The following is a 17,247-nucleotide window of genomic DNA, read 5'->3' as shown; positions in this document are numbered from 1 at the left end:
GTCAACCCTGCAGCGGTCTTCCTCTGACTCCCTTGGCTATGAGGATCCATTCCACTTTCCATGTCGAACCTGTAAAGGAAAGTCTTCTGGTGCCCCCTCCACCTACTTGGCTCATTGTTGGAGGGTCTCCAATACCTGGTCAACTCGGAGGGCTATGGACCAGAGGAGTGGTCCTGGGTCACGGCAGCCATCCTGGATTCTATTTTGATGGCCTGATCATCCCGGAGGGACGTTCCTTGAGGAGAAGGTTCTGTCCCAGTTCCTTTAGATTTATTCAGCTATTCATTTACTCTCTGCCTACTTTGCCATGTTCACTAACTATCTTGTCATTTTAGACCCAGCCACTTAGTAACCTGCAGTAACCCCAGCCCTTCCCGACTCGCCAGTGGCAGCTAATTTAGCCGGGAGGCACTAGCGTCAAGCAGAGAGGTAAGTATTTTTTCTGCCAAAACTTCACTAAACCTTAACCACAGGAGTGGCAAATGACTGAACATTCATATGAATTCTTTTTGGAACATGCCATGTGGGTTATTTTGAAGGACACTTGACAAACTTGCTGGTTTTTTTGTTAAGGTATGAAGACTCGTTGCCTAATCAACACGCTAAACTTTTACTTTACACTGAACAATATGAACATCACAATGCTTACTGCACTGTAATAAAACATTGGCACTGAACATAAGATATTGCTGTAAAATTATCCAATGTGAAGGTAACTCAGAAGAGACTGGGCTGCAGGACCTCAGAAAAGCTTTTACCATCACTGGTTGCAGGCCAAAACCCAACAATTAGAGAGTAGACTATACACAAGCCTGGCATTTTATTAATCATTTAAGCTTAATGAACACAGTAAATTTTACAAGCCGCCAATCCCTCACTCCTTTCACTGTATGCCAATACACACAGCAACTTTCAGTGTGCATCTACACACACACACACACACACACACACACACACACACACACACACACACACACACACACACACACACAACACCACCTTTTTGCGGGGGTCCCAAATGGCCTGGGTCTTTAGCATGCCAGGGGTTGTCGATTTCATCCCCAACACTACTGTGTGAGTAAGAGAGGGAGAGCTTTCCCTATGTTCCTGCCTGGACCAATCTCATCTTCAGTTTTGAACAGGCTCTCCCCTCTGTCTCCGGCTGGCTGCTCCAGTCGGGGGTTTTGAGGCATGAGATTGAAGAGCCCAAGCATTTCCATATAGTGAGAGAACCACCTGCTCATATCCCATTATTATCTGTCACAACAGTTATTTGACTGCTTTCGGCTAATTCACTCCTGGGGTCGTGGTGCATGTAATAAGAACAAGGCATTGCAGATTGGTTTTACATTGCAAATGCAATCCTTTCTTTGAGGGCAAACATCTGTGCCTGTACCCCCACCACCCACACTTTCCAACCCCACACATTTTTACACTACAACAATTACTTTACCTGAGCCTGAAAAACCTAAACCTGACCCTCCTCCTTCTCTCCATCCTATCTGTATCACACTAGTTTCACAATACACACTAATTCTAATATAATTTGATTCTGTGGGCCATTCACGCTGGAAAATGACCAGATAACAGACCTAATAATGCCCACAGACAGAATAAAATTGTGCCAGGTGAGAATGTGTTGATGGACACCACTGCATCCCAATGCTAATGTTTTAAAATAAATACTTTGTACTAATGATGACAATGCACTAGTTTTCATGTGGGTGTATATATACAGTATATAATGTATAGATAGACTTTATTATATCTAGTGATATATGATGTGGCATACTTTGCATGAATAACATATAATATTGTGTTTCACTTTATATAAAGCAATCTGGCTAGTGCAACTTTATTTGAATATCATAAAAGCATGTATCATTATATCATCCATCCTTGTATCCTTGTATCCTTACAAAATGACACATTGGTGTATGTGAGTATTGCCGTTATGGTTTGTGCTCATAACTGGCTCTTTTTATTAATGGAGGAATATTAACTCTAGGGGTCGATAAAGGGACAATGGGGCCATGTCTTGTATTACTTTTTTTTTTTTTTTTTTTTTTTTTTGTAGAATCTTCCTGTTAAAAACCCAATAAAAAATTTTAAAAAGAAGGAATACAAGAAATTATGTACGTTTTTCCAAGGATTTAACACTGTTTTCCTTCTTTTTTTTAAATATATCACTGCCAGTGCTTTGCATCTAACTGTAAATGGAGATGTTCAAAAATCGACTTGACCCGTGTATTGCTGAGGACCCAAGGAAGTGCAGTTTCAACTGCGAAGTTGTTTGGATGAGCAGTTCTTGAGACACTTGAAAATACAAAAAAATAGTCTATATAAACCCTACCTAAACATCCAACTGATATATGGTTTTATGATAGCACAACTGTTACATCATCAGTGACATCACAGAATTATGTTATGTCATGGGGGGTGCATATGGTAGAATTTCGAGTGCGCATTATTGAAATGCCGCAGGGTTTGTGACTATGAAACAAGTGTGTGATTGGTCCCACTCCTTCTTTAAAAAGAATCAAACTAATGAAAGTGACTTTGTTCACTTTGTGAAGCCTGAGACCCATTCGTTCCTTCTCGTAGCTTTAATTTTTGGCCATTGAGCTGCTTCCATCTCTTGAATGCAAAAGGGCTTGAACCCCGGAATCGGTGCTTGCAGCTATAATTTTTCTTCTTGTTTTATGAGTGTTTGGAATATTAAAATGGCAGCTAGTGAAATTTATCTGATGTAACAATTATATATTTCCATCAAATGTGACACAAAATGGCTGGGATTAGAGGCAGGGTAAGAGGTGATACATCAGCCTTTTGCAATAAAATTATGAAAACCTGCACACTGAAATTGCCAATGTAATGATCATTGTGTCTTGTATTCCCAACATCACCAATTTGATATTCTTGAGGATTATAACATGTTTCCGCACATTTAATTTTTTTTAGATATTTTAAACTAAATAAGTTTGTCAATTTTTATTAATTTTATTCTGTCAGCTCAAATTTGTGTAAATAAAACAAAGGAATAGATAGAGGTGTCGGTAAACAATGGTTAATAAATACCAGGTGAGCCAGCTAATTGCTCAGTTGATTGATTTTATTTTTGGATTATCAGACACAAACCAAACTCAAAGGGATATCATGTTAAATTAAAAAACAATCATGGTCCCAATATGTTAAAAGACAAAGAAACATAAATAAGCACAAGACATTTAACATAAACAAATAACAACACAATCCTAAAATCCAAAAACACATCACCAGAAATTAAGAATAAAAAATAATAATAAACTCTCAAATCAAAAAACAAGCTTAAATAAAAATTTCATTGCCGATTTCAATATAAATTTATTACCCATAAAAGAGACCTAACCAGATTTCTGTAAGCCCCTCTTATATTTAAAAGCTGGATGTGTAGCAGAAGGCTGTTCCACAACATGGTACCAGTATAAAAAAAAGGTATTTCTGACTGCATTATTCACTCGATGCACTTTACATGAACGCACACTTGTTCTGGTATTATAGTTATGCTGAGTATGGACCAGTATAACTATTGAGTATTGAAGAGCAGACCCATTGATAATATTGTAAATATGGTACATTTCTATTATTCTACTGTGAACCGTACCCATCTGAATTCATCACTGCCAACATGAGTTTGTGGTGATGCATTCAATAAATACCAAATATTATTTTGCATGACCTGCAGTTAGTTCCTCAGTTTAACTGTCAAACCACTGTACCAAGCAGAATATGCATAATCTAAATGACACTGTATCACTGATAACACGAGAAGCTTCTTAACAGAAAAGTTAAAAAGCCTTGTTTTGTGAAACAGGAACTTGAGTTTGCTGGTACAGATAGATATTGATATTTTGGCAGCAATATATTCACAGGAGAGTGACTATTCCAATATTATTACTAAATCTGAAACACTTGTCTGAGATACAATTTCAATTCCATTACAAGAGACTCTCAACTCAGTTGTTCTTAACAACTTCTTCTTAGTTCCAAACAGGATTGACTTGGTTTTACCCAAATGTATTGAAAGCTTGCTATCTATGAACCACTCTCTTACACTTTCAAATTCATTATTAAGAGTGTTCTCAATCTCACTGACATCATTCCCAGATAACAGACTTGAGTTCTTCCCGTAAGGTAAGTAGTGAACCATTTTACAGCAGTATGTCTAAAACCCATGCAACATGGCTTGATTTCTGAAATAAATATATTTATCATAATAAGTAGGCAATTTTGACTTCTTAAACTTCCTAAAATGTAAATGATGAATTCTAATAAGATGTAAAATATCTGTAGTCATTCAATTGGCACTTCTCTGTTTAATTCTTTAAATCTTTAATTTCTTTCATTGGAGCAACAACATCAAAGGCAGTTATAAAATGCTCTTTAAAAAGAGTTCAAGCCTTACAAACATCCTTGTAAACCAAAATATCACTCTATTCCCCTCACAAAGCCTATGTACAAACCCCTCAATTGCATAATGTTTTTTACTCCTGAACCTAATAGAGTGGTGATTTCCAGTATTTATCTGTGATTTAGATATTGTACGAGTGCAAAAAATTACTTTATGATCACTAATGACTGGGAGATCTCTAAGGCCAATGTGGACTGGCTATTTTCAGACACTCTTGTAGGTTCAGTAATTAGTTGTTGCAAACCAAATAGTATACAGAAGTTTGAAATTGATTTAACTTAACAACTCTTACTAGGAGGCAATAACAAGTTTGTATTAAAATCACCCAATTCGTTCTCCATGCTTATATTACTCTTAATACAAGACATCTGTTCATAGTTCATAAAAGTCTGTTGCTTAGGAGGTCTGTAACAGATGTCGATAATAATGGGTTTAGTCTTGAGAAGCAGCAGTTCAATTCATGCCGTTTCCAAATGCTCCACCTGAAGGTTGGCTCACAGATTGAATGTTAGATTAGTTCTCATAAGCCATTCTCAGACACTGTGATCACAGCAGCTTTAGAGTAACTGCAAGGTGCTTGATCTCAAGCTTTGGCAACAAGCTCCTCGCATTTATATGAATGAAGTAAAGTCCATTGTGAATGAATCAGTTAGGGTGATGATATAACAGGCCTTAATTGCTTGAAATTGAAACCAATTCTTCAGACAAACAGAGAAAATGTTAAACATCACTGTTAACAAATAAATAACTACCCCTTTTATGATGTGATAATACTATGGTAAATGTTTGGTCAGGTCTAGGCACAAAACCAACCTGATTTTGGGAAGGATCATGATTTGGGTTAAAATAGTTACTTTTTTAAGGTTAGAGGATCTTTGCCATCATAGTTACAACAATAAACATGTGGTCAAGGTTATAGAAAAAAACGCTGATGGTTTGAAATGGGAAATGAACAGCAGACTCCCTTATTAAAGTCTTATCTTTTATTGAGTCATCAACCCCAACTTCTTGCCTATGCAAAATTTGTCGCTACATAACTATGTCTAACTAACGTTCTCCATTGCTCCCCATCATAATTACTATGGCCACCAGAGGGCTTTATCACTTAAACGCAAACATGTCATATTAAAGCATTTACTGAAAACAATGATTTGTCTCACCGAACTGCTAAATGTTGCTTTACAATAAAACTATGGATCATAATAACCTCTTTGCACAAATGATCTATGGGTTAATTTTTTTATGAGAGGACAGTCTCCCAACTGAACAGGCAGTGTAGGCTTGTGACATAATCAGCCTAAATGATGCAATTGAGCAATCGGCTGTGGCTCAGGAGGTAATTAAGTCGTCCACTAACCAGAAGGTTGGTGGAAGTGTCAAAGTGTCCTTGGGCAAGATACTGAACCCAATGCCTTGGGGTTGCCTCCGATGTATAATCGGTGTGTGAGTGTGTGTGTGTGTGTGGAAACCCTCTTTGTATAGAAAAGCGCTGTATGAATGTACGTCTGAATGGCTGAATGTGGCAGTAGTGTAAAGCGCTTTGAGTGGTCAATAAGACTAGAAAAGCGCTATATAAGTGCAGTCCATTTACATCTTGTATTTATTATCTGTTGTTTCCTGACACTTCTACCCTCTAACTGGCTTTAAAGTCAAATCAAAATCTTGAAATTCCGGGAATGCGTCTGTCTTTTTTGTTTTGTTTTATTGAGTAACTCTACATTTATTTTTTAAATATCGATAGTTTGTTTAATCCATGTTTTCACTCGTGTTGCCGCACGTGAATTCCCCTACCTCTTGAGTTTGCAGGCATAATGCTGATGCTTCAGATTATACAAGACATTTGGAGTCAGAGGAAAGAGAGTTCTTTAGTGTCAATCTATCAACACAGAGCTGGTCAATAAAGGCTGCTGTTACTGAAGGATCTGAAAGTTCCTTTACTGGCTTAATTGTGACATGAACTCAATGGATTAATGAACAGAATTATATAAACACAGACAAATCTCGATCTTTTTTCAAGTCTGATAGTGGATCAACAGACAGGTGATAAATTAAAGGAAAAACCTGAATAAATGAGTGGATAAACATAACAAATGCAGATGCTTGCACACAGGTGCATTGCATGGTACAAGTAAGCATTTAACATCCTATCATGCTCTTTGGCCTGTATAAAAATGATGAGCAGGTCCAATTGATTCTGATTTTGTATCAAGATGGCAAGAGGAAAAGATTTAAGTGTCTTTGAAAAAGGGTTCATCATTGGGGCACGGAAGGCAGGAGCTTCCGTCAAAAAAGAATACTCAGCTGGCTAGTGTTTCAATAGGAACAGTGACTAAAGTGACATCTGCATTTAGATCAATGGGAAAGACATCCGTAAATAGGGTCGTAAATTTTGGTCAATAGCACACATTTGATGACCAAGATGCTTGTGTATTAATGTGATATATAAGGAAAAACTGAAAAGCAACTGATTCTCAGGTGACTGAGAATGTCAATGTAGGATGTAATCAGACTGTGTCAGCAAGAGCAGTCCCTCGACAATTACATAGAGAGGGATATTATAGTAGGGTTGCAGTGCATAAACCCCTCATTACAAAGATGAATGCACATTTGAGAGTTCAGCCGTGCAAAACCGTAGGAACTGGTCTACCAAGATGTGGATAAAAGTGATATGGTCAGATGAGCCATCCTTCACCATATTTTCGAGAAGTGGGCAAGTGCATGTATGGCATACACCAAGAGAACAGTATGAATGCCTGAATGCTTGACCCCTACATTGAGGGGATCCAGTAGCTCTGTTATGCTGTGGGGTGCATTTTGCTGGCATGGTTTGGGTCCACTTGTCCCATTAGAGGGCACTGCCACAATAAATAAGACTGAAGAGAATGACCAAACCACAAACTCTCTCTCTTTCTCTCTCTTGCTGTCTGTCTGTCTCTCTCTTGTTGTGCCTGTCAAACACACTCACAGTATAAGGCTGTGATGATGGTAGCAGGCCATCAAATGAATCAAAATGCCCTTTCCCTTGGCAGCTCCAAATCCTGGACAGCCAAAACACAGAAATCCATCACTGCTGCTGCAACAACTGGCTCTTTCAGCCTGATTTCAGCTGGTCTAAAATGGCCCCCATCCCCCCACCATGCCCTGGAAAATGACAGACTGCTACTGACATATGGGCATTAATCTACGCATATTCCTCAGCCAAATAAATAGCAAAGGGGTATAGTTATGGACCACACATCTGTGATTTGTGTGTGCTATGTGCATAATATTGGAGGGAGAAAAAGGCAAATATGGTACATACTTTCCCTTAATAGCATCAAATTGCAACAACTTTAATTTCACCTTTTTTTGAAAATATCTTCTTTTCTTTCTTTAACTTATAAGCGAAGCCACAGTAGATCGAGCTCACTTTTTTTCTAATCAGAGCTTATGAGTTACTCTTCATAAAATATTTAAGATTTTAATAAATGGCTTTGAGTTGTGCTGAGATACTGAGAACCCTAACCCTAACCACAGACAGGACTCTAGATGCGAACTGTCTCTGGCATGACAGTTGCTTTATGTGTCTGGTGACTCCGCTGCCATTGATAAATGTAGCGTTTTGTTCATTCAAAAAATGTTACCTCTGAACATAATCAAGCCAGCAATTATGTTCCCTAAAATCTTATTTGCAGTTTAGTTGTTTAGGAATGTAATTTCTAGGAGAAAGGGTTGAATTAGAGTAAATGATAATTTTTGTTTTTTTTTTCCTTTAATTTTTCGTATATACTTTCTATATATCTACAGTGGGGTCCAAAAGTCTAACACCACTTTCTAATTAGCGAAAGTGGTGGACCCCACTGCATATATAAATGATTTAGCCAAAATATAAAAACCAGTTACTGGTTTTAATGTTTCGGCTGAATGGTGTGAAGTGAAATGAAAGAGCAATTCAGCAAATTATGACAATATCTTAGGGCAATTAAGTAGGACAGTCAATGAGGTTTGTAATGTAGCATCATCACCGGTTTATCTATAAGGAAACAGATGTATCAGAATGCATTCGGATTAATTTAGATGGGGTGGTAGATATATGTGTTAAATTAATCAAAAAACTGGGGTGTCCTGGTGGCTTAGTAGTATAAGAAACAAAAGCATGATTGCCACAGATAGAGACAATGTCCTCCCCAAAAAATGGAAAATATGGATGTGTATGATAATTGCAATTGACCACGCACGTCATCACATCCCACTAAAAGTTGAGAGAAAGCAAATTTGTTTCCCTAAATATTCACTGCTAAATTGAGTCCAAACACTCTGAATGCACAATGATTGCTGAACATCTATTTCACATTCATATACGTGTCAACCAACAAGAGTGAAGACTACAGCTGAGCTGGGTGTTGTTAATCTAAACAAAGATGTTGGCGTTCACTGGCACATCTGAGGCAAGTGTGTGTACATCAGCAGGCCTATGCAAATTAGAGCCTGACTGACCATTGAGGAAACTGATTTGCTGGCTAGAAATATTCCCAGGCTATCTATAGACCTTTTGATGTTGATCTACTGTATGTATTTATAACATTGCTGGTTAAGGTTAAAAAAATACTTTTTTTAAAATGTATCAAAATTTATTTCCTCTTTATTGTCTTTGACATTCATCCTGGTAGCACATATAGACAACTACTTAGACACCACACGTGAAAATGGGCCTCATACTAAGCTGGTGCATTTTATATTTTTCTCAAAAAAATGGATAAAGGAAGACGATCACCTGCAAAGCTAAAGCCAGCATGGGCTGCATGGACGAAAGGCAGTAAAGGCTCCAGACAAGAGAAAAGTGTGCTGCCTGCCAATGAAAAAAGTTAGGCTTGGGCAAACTCAGTTGAAAGCCACCAGTCAACGCTGACAGGCAGCACGAAGAGAATGGGAGAAGAATAAGTGCTCCCCATCATGTTCCTTTCATAAGAACAAAGCCTCACGCTCATCGTGAGTCTGCCTCAAGCTCAAAAATGTCTACTCACTTCAACAATTGCAGCCCAAAACATACATCATTCCTGGCATCACAAAAACAACAGGGGTGGGAAAGTGAGGAGGAAGAAAACAGTCTTATAGAATTGAATAAAATAGAATTTCAATAAGCTCTATTAAGATTTGACAGGCATTGTGCCAAGTCTCTGTTTTCTAAATCATAGAGCCATTGTCTGAGAAGATAAGATTTCTTTGCCTGTGGCTGAATAGTCTTTAGAAGTGACTGGCAGTGATTAGCCAAAAAGAGGCACTCTATGAGAATAAGAAGGGCATGACAACAGCGAGAACTTCTGTTGACAAGACATGACACCTTTATCTGAGGACACATCAATTCACTTCAATTCAGGAAATGTCCCAACTACATCCACAGCAGATAATAAACAACTTGAGGAAAGTTAAGCTTTATTTCCTCAAGACAATCATTAAACACAAGCCAAAAACTACCAGCAAGTGGCAGCATGTTCCACTTCAGGACACAAAATGAATACAAAATCAAATTGCTTCTATATAACTTATAAGGGTTAACTGACAATTACGCACCCACAGTATGGCCTGTGGGAGGAGGCAAAGCTGTTTAAGTGCTTATATACACTGCATACAGTTTGTGATCTATGATATGAGGTGAACTTCACCTGAATACAAGGGCAAGCAAGTCTGGTGTTATGCGTCTCACTGAATACACAGTCCCTCTGTTGGAGGGCAAATTTTTCAGGCGCTCAGCTGCGTACATAATTTATGACTGAAATATCACTCTGCCTGAAATGTGGACAAAAGCAGAGGATAAATAATCTTATTAGGAGGAGCTGCAGTGGTTGAAATTATGCAGAAGCTACTCCATATTCGCCCAATAAAAGTGACATGAAGACCTGTAATTTTTGATGAAAATACAGTGTGTGTGAAAGTAAAGTAGGCGAAAAGACGGGTCTGGAAGCTGTGATAGCAGCTGGTTAGTGTAATGTGAGATTGTTATCTGCCTTTAAATGGAATAAGTGACATTTAAATATTCCACATGACATCTGATATTAATATTACAGTGACAGGAAGCAGTGGTCTAATACAATGTCCTGTCTTCTTTTCATTTTGTCAAAGTTTGCATCTGAAACATTCATCAGTTTAAGCACTGCTATACTAGGAAATGCCACACTGCATTCTGGGTCTGAACCATCACCCATGACAAACTTGCTTGCAATCACCTTGTGAACTGTAATTCAATGATGTTGACAAGTAACCTGAAAACTGTTCCAGCAACATTATCTCCTTCAAATTACAGCAGTATGTGACTATTTTCCTTTAGCAAAATACATTTTGGGGGAAAATGAATGCTTCCCTAATGTAATTAAAGCATGGCTGAGGATTAGGTAACTAAACCCAGACAGGTTATTGAAAGATTGTGGTCATGGTAGTATGAGATACAATTATACACCCATCCACCACTTTGGCTGCACACTACACTTTACACACATCCAACCATGTCTCATACAAAATATGTTTGTAATCTACTAATTTGCTTTACCAAATGAGTTTTTCGAGGAAACACAATCGCTCCCAATCCAGGAAGTGGAACATTCTTACACTGCACAGAAGTTGAAGAGAGGAGGTCCAACTGGATGGTTATTGTTAGAGCTAGCTGTTTTTATTAATAATGTGAATATAAAGAGCATACCCAAAGATATATGCTGTTTGCACACAGAGTTTAGTGTATGTACATAGAAAGGCATTGGCTTATGAAAACAGGCCATTCCGTAGGCGATGTCTTAAGGAAGACAGTTGATGGAAGCCATGCCACAAACATAAAAGCGATATCTGATTACTCATGTAAGAACTCTTTCTTCCGTGCAAAGAGATAGATATGGAAAGAACATCATATACAACAATATTTTGCACTACACCCATACTGGGTCATGTCAGATGGATAAGACAAAAACAAAACATTCAGAACAAGCTACACGTGAGGGAGTGCAGGGTTTCTTCCTGTTTAGGGCACTGTCTCTCGTGACTGGTGGAAGCCTGTGGAAGAAAGGAGACACCAACTTATCCGCCAGCCAAGGGAGTACCAAGCCTAAGCCACGGCGCCTCCCCAACGTTCTTGACCAATCAAATAGATGCACATTCCCTTTGAAAAACCTGTGTAGCACTAAGTCATACACCTTTTTTCTAGGAAGTTGACTGCAGCTAACTGCTTGCATACTGTGGTTTTCTGAATAGAAAAGGTCCATGTACATTTGATTCTCTGGTTTGTAATAAATTGTTAAACTGAGAAATAACTCATCTACTGGACTCTCTTCCCAAATCAACGAATGCGCTGACATTATACATAAAATGTTCAGGACACTCTGAGACCTTCAGACTGGGATATATTTCCCATGCCCCATGTGTTGTTAAGTTTAGGCTACTAAAACATGTAGAGTAAGTTATGGGAAAATGGTGGTTTTGGTTTAATATTGAAAAATCAGCACTTTTCATTTTGTACTTAGAGTCAGATTGAGTATTTAAAAAAAATTAACAAGGACTTTTATCTTTTTCTAACCATAACCAGGTACTTTGAGTTGCCTAAACAGAACTAAGATGACTTTGCATATTTTTCAACTTTGTGTAAAAGCGCCAGCCAGTGGTCAATATGCACCAAATTTTGTATGTTATCACGTCTCATCTGAAAGACTTCTTGGTTGTTTAGTTTCCAGAGAAACTGTTTAGTTTCGTTTATTGCAGTTTTGACATTCTGTCAGTGTCATTCCCTATGTTGCTGGATTATCTGAAAAAACTCAGGAGGATCTTCTACAAACATAACATAACAAACATAAAAACCTCAGTGTTACTGGGCTTGAAGTGCATTTCAAGGCAAAAACTTGTCCACCCGAAGGAAAAAATACCCAGGCACGAGCAGAACAATGTAGTTTACGCAGTCCAATGCAGCGCGGAATGCACAGACCTGTACATTGGAGAAACTAAACAACCGCTACATAAGCGCACATCCACACCAGGACTCATGTGACTTCAACGACTCACATGATGGCAGGGTGGGTCAACGACTCACTTGTCACCCTAACGACCCTTAAGGTGTCAGCACCCATCCACACCTTGACCCATGTGATCCTAACGACTCACAAGTGTTCCTGATCTCACCAGAGGATAAATACCTGGAACTCTCCACTAGCTGGTTAGAACTGAAGAAGCCTTTTGGATGAGAGGTGAAACGTCTTCAAAGAACTTCATGCAAGTCCAGTTGCCTTTGCATAGCACTGACAGAATACCATGACCTGGATGACTGAGAATCTTCACAGACATTTTCAGCATATGTCATGATTTTGCAACAAAAGTGCCACCTAGTGATTGTTAGGTACCACATGCCCAGAGCCTCAGTGGACCAAGGGAAATTACTGATCTGTGTTTCGTGTTAATGGTAGTGATGGTTGCCAAGATAGGCAACACTTCTTGTTTCGACTGCAATCTATAGGAGGTTGTTCCTTTATAACTTGTGCATTTTTTGGATTATCAAAACTCTTTTAATACAGTTTGATCATGATAGTCGATAGATTCTATGTGCAAAGTTTTGAGCAGATCAAACTCATAACCTAGGAGGAGTTAAAAAAAGCAGGTTTCACATATTTGCCCAATTTTGCAAAGAAATTATTAGCAGAAATGGGCATGGCCTATATCACAAGATTCAGCTAAATTCAGGGAACATGTGCACGTAAGGGTTTTGAATGTGCACTGTACAATATGGGAGTTACTGGCCAAAATGTACTCACCTTAATTATTGCACTACCTGCTGGTGAACATGGGTCATTTTTGGTATCTGACATTTGTGCAGAATTCAAAACTCCCCTCAAAATGTCACTTACATAACTCTTGCGATGTATGCTGCAGTACCACTGTTACTGAAGTGTGGCTACCACCACTGCTGGTACTCCGAGCACTCCCAGCACTGTTGGTACCTAGAGCCACACTGCTTTGCATGTGTGGCCCCCAGCCCCCTTGGGCTTGGACCCTCAATAAATGTTGACAGTAAATTTAACTTTTTAGTAACTTTAGCAGACAAGGTTGGAATGCCACAGTACTGAACTGCATTGACACTAAATTCTGACAGTGACTGTTAACAGCTCATGATGAATAGCTGCATATGATAATGTTTGATGATGTATAAAAAATATAATGAACAAGCTGGAGGTGCAAGGACTGCATAAAGTTTCCATATCAGGACTCCTCACAGTATATTATGAACCAACATCCACACACCAAAGAGGACAGACCAAATTTAACCCATAGTTAGGTTAATTTGACCTGTTAGTGACCTGGTAATGTAAGCAAGTTTTGTTGCTATGGTTACCTGGAGCTTTAAAGGTTAGATTGTCTCATTTACCTCTAGTGGTATATAGCCCTGTAGTTATTGTTTGTTTTTCCAGGGTTTAGAAATATTTGTCTCTGAGATCACTGCCTCCACCCAAATTTTATGGTGGTTAACTGAATGTTATTTATGGTGCTCAGAGCACTGGAAGTGGAAGGATTTTATCAACAACAATGTGACTTTCCAGTAACAATCTCACCATTATAGTTTTAACTGGAACTATATTCCACTGAAAAAAAATGATCCTACTAAAACTGTGTTCTTTTGTTTGTTTGGTTTTTTGCTTTTTATGTAGATGTAGCCGGTACACAGAAACAAACACTTTTGTAATGACAAAAATCAATCCACAACAAATGGCCAGAAGTGTTTAGTTACTCACACTACCAAAGCTGGCTGGCACTGTTAAGAATAGAGTTCTGAATCTCCTGACAATAGCTGCCATAGCCCTCATTCAATACTCAGTGTCTTGAGCAAAGCCTGCCTCCACATTAATTACTTAACTGTAAGCTAATATTAGACAGTCTTAAATCACTTTGAGCCAATCCAGAATCCAAAGAAAAAAACCAGGGAGATACACTGTGACATCTCAGCATTTGGCCTACATTGTCTGGATAGAGAGAGCAGAGAAAGGAAGACAAAAACTGCAGGGAATCATCAAGGATAATAAATACAACTCTCCTCTCCAAATCCCCATCTCAACAGGATCACCTTAGGTCTATTTGCAAACCAAAGATGGATGTAAGGGCTTTAATAATGCACTTCTTTATAGGCTGAAGATTAACATAAGACCACTTGACCAACATTATATCCAAAAAAAAAGAAAATGCCTTAGATAGAAATTGGCAGCTTTGTCTCAGGCAATCAGTTGTATCAATGTTGAACAGGCCTCTGAATCTGATATGATTAAACAAAAGAGGCAAGGATGGAGACAGGAAGAAGGAAAGGGGCAGAAATCAATATTTGTCGTAAATGCATCCAAGAGGGGTGCTGAGCTTTTGGATAAGGACATCACATTACTCTCCTCCTGCCTCTTTGTCTTTCTTTTTTTGTCTGTCTAGCCTCTTTCTTTAAGATATACAGGGACTGTCAGCCAGAGGAACAGCTGCTTTAGTGGATCACAGGGTTAAAGCAGACCTCAGAGACAGAGACTTGTCAAAGGAATAAGCCTTGTCAGGGAACAGCAAAACCCCACAATGCTCATCACATACTCTCACATTTGCTACAAGCTTCAGCCTCAGTGTCCATCAAAGAGCGAGGAACATTCTCCCCGGCTATGAAGAGAGCTTGCATAAAAAGTCAAGAGAGACACAAGAGACACAAAGTACAGAATTGGAGGTTTTATTTACCCAAATCTTCAACCTGAGAAATACTGACAGGACGAATAGCACAGCTTTAGATATATAGTCCTAAGCCAGAAGTAAAACTGAGGTCAATTGCAGAACTTGAACTGAACAATGAGCATGCACTTAGAAAGAAATAGTTATAACTGCCTGACCAAAGTAAAGACTAATAAACAGTTTCCAGAAGCTGTTTTACTTGCACACTGCATTTTGATTTTTAAACAGGTGTAGAAATAGACATTGAGTAATGAGACATTGTGAATTTTTAACTTCTGTTAGCATTAAAGTTATATAATTTATGAATAGGCAGGATTTGATTTGATTCTATGATCAGTTGGTGATACATTAGTGTTTATATAGTGTTAAATCTAATCTACTGTTCTCCTGCAGCTGATAAATGACTAATTTTACCATCAATCTTGCATGACACATACAGTATGGACTTTTTCTGAGTGAACCTGTCTTCATTCACTGAAGTCGAATGATATCAGGAAAGTGTGTTATTTTCTTTAAAATTACAGGAATATATTACTGAAGGTTGGGAGGTGTCTGTGTCCTTTCTTAATCTTTGTTTATTGTATTTTAAAGGCAGTGTGCTACATTCTTCATGGTATAATTAGTTAGCCTAATAACCATTCTGTATAAGCAATGGTTGATATATGAACAGTTGAAATTATTTTAGCAAGAAAAAATAATTATTAGTCTTACATTGGAGTCAGCCCCTGACATTTAAATTAATTTATTTAATGATGCCTGAATTTGGTCATACACTGTGACTAAAAAAAGGGAAATATCAGATGATAAATATGATTAATGAGCACCTAAAAATGAAAAAAAAAAAAAAAAAAATTAAGAAATCAAATGCCACTTTACAATCTCAAAATGTTATTGACCCTAATATGAGCCCACATGTTTTAATAGTTAATAATTATTACAAACTATGTTGTATCATTGAAAACAAAAGCTTTTTCCCTCATTCATGTGCTGTTATAAACATGCATGCCGAAAATATAAAATATTTTTACATGGAGCTGCTTGGACCATGATTAATAAATTCTAGCTATAACAACATATTTAATGCACTGTATATCTCATATGTAGGGTGTTTATTATTAATCCTATAATTAATCATAGGGATTTTAGCAAACCAGTTGCTCAAATTTCCACATTGCAGACAGTTACAAAAACATTCCGAGGAGAAATGCAGAAGAGGCATGCAAGCTTCCATCAGCAGTTGTACTTTACATGGTATACCATCCTGCAGAACAACAGACTGTACTCTCAAAGGGTGATGAACACTCAATGTAACAGCCATGCCTTCAGTGTTTTAATGGAGCACAATGGGGGAATTCTGTCTTTCCAGGAGCAAACATCTGGATTTATAGCTGACTGGCTACCTACTGTATATCAAAATGCCTGGATTTGCCTGGCTCACAACTTCAATGACATTATATTAATGTCAGGGTAGTGTAATTGTTTATTATTATAGGGTTTCTTTTGTTAAACCTACTGACTCACTGACCACATGACTCAAGTTGTAGACACACCTGCATACATACAGTATTATCTACATCCTGATTATGATTTATGCTGGTGTTGCTCATATTATAATGTTTGCCTGGAATGTAAGTAAGATGGGCCTCTCAGGCCTTGCCGACTCACAGACAAAGTCAACAGGCTCTGCAGGTTGTGAAAGCCATGTCTGCTGTCCATGCTGTGTGATCCTGGGCACCAACAACCATGACCATCACTGTCAGCACAGTGCTCACCCAGCAGCTCCTGCAGTTCACCAACTCTTTCCTCTTTCATTAGATGGTTCCATGCTGGGTGGAGAACAGGGAAACTAAAACCACCCTGTCCTGTGTAGAGTAAGGTTACAAGTAAGGTGGTCTTTACAGTAATAATGAGCGTAACGCATTATAAAATAATATACTAAATTAGTTGTCACATACAAATCTGATAATTTGACTAAATTTGACTATTTCAATAGTGTGCAAATATGTCTAAGGCTAATGGGAGCTGTATTTTTTTATTTCTAAAAAAGTAATTGAGATTTTGCTGAGACCAATCTCTTTACTTACTGTTGCACACCTCTCAAGATT

Source organism: Xiphias gladius, chromosome 21 (genome assembly GCF_016859285.1).
Source record: "Xiphias gladius isolate SHS-SW01 ecotype Sanya breed wild chromosome 21, ASM1685928v1, whole genome shotgun sequence".
NCBI lineage: Eukaryota > Metazoa > Chordata > Actinopteri > Istiophoriformes > Xiphiidae > Xiphias > Xiphias gladius.
Note: the sequence above shows the minus strand (reverse complement) of the source record.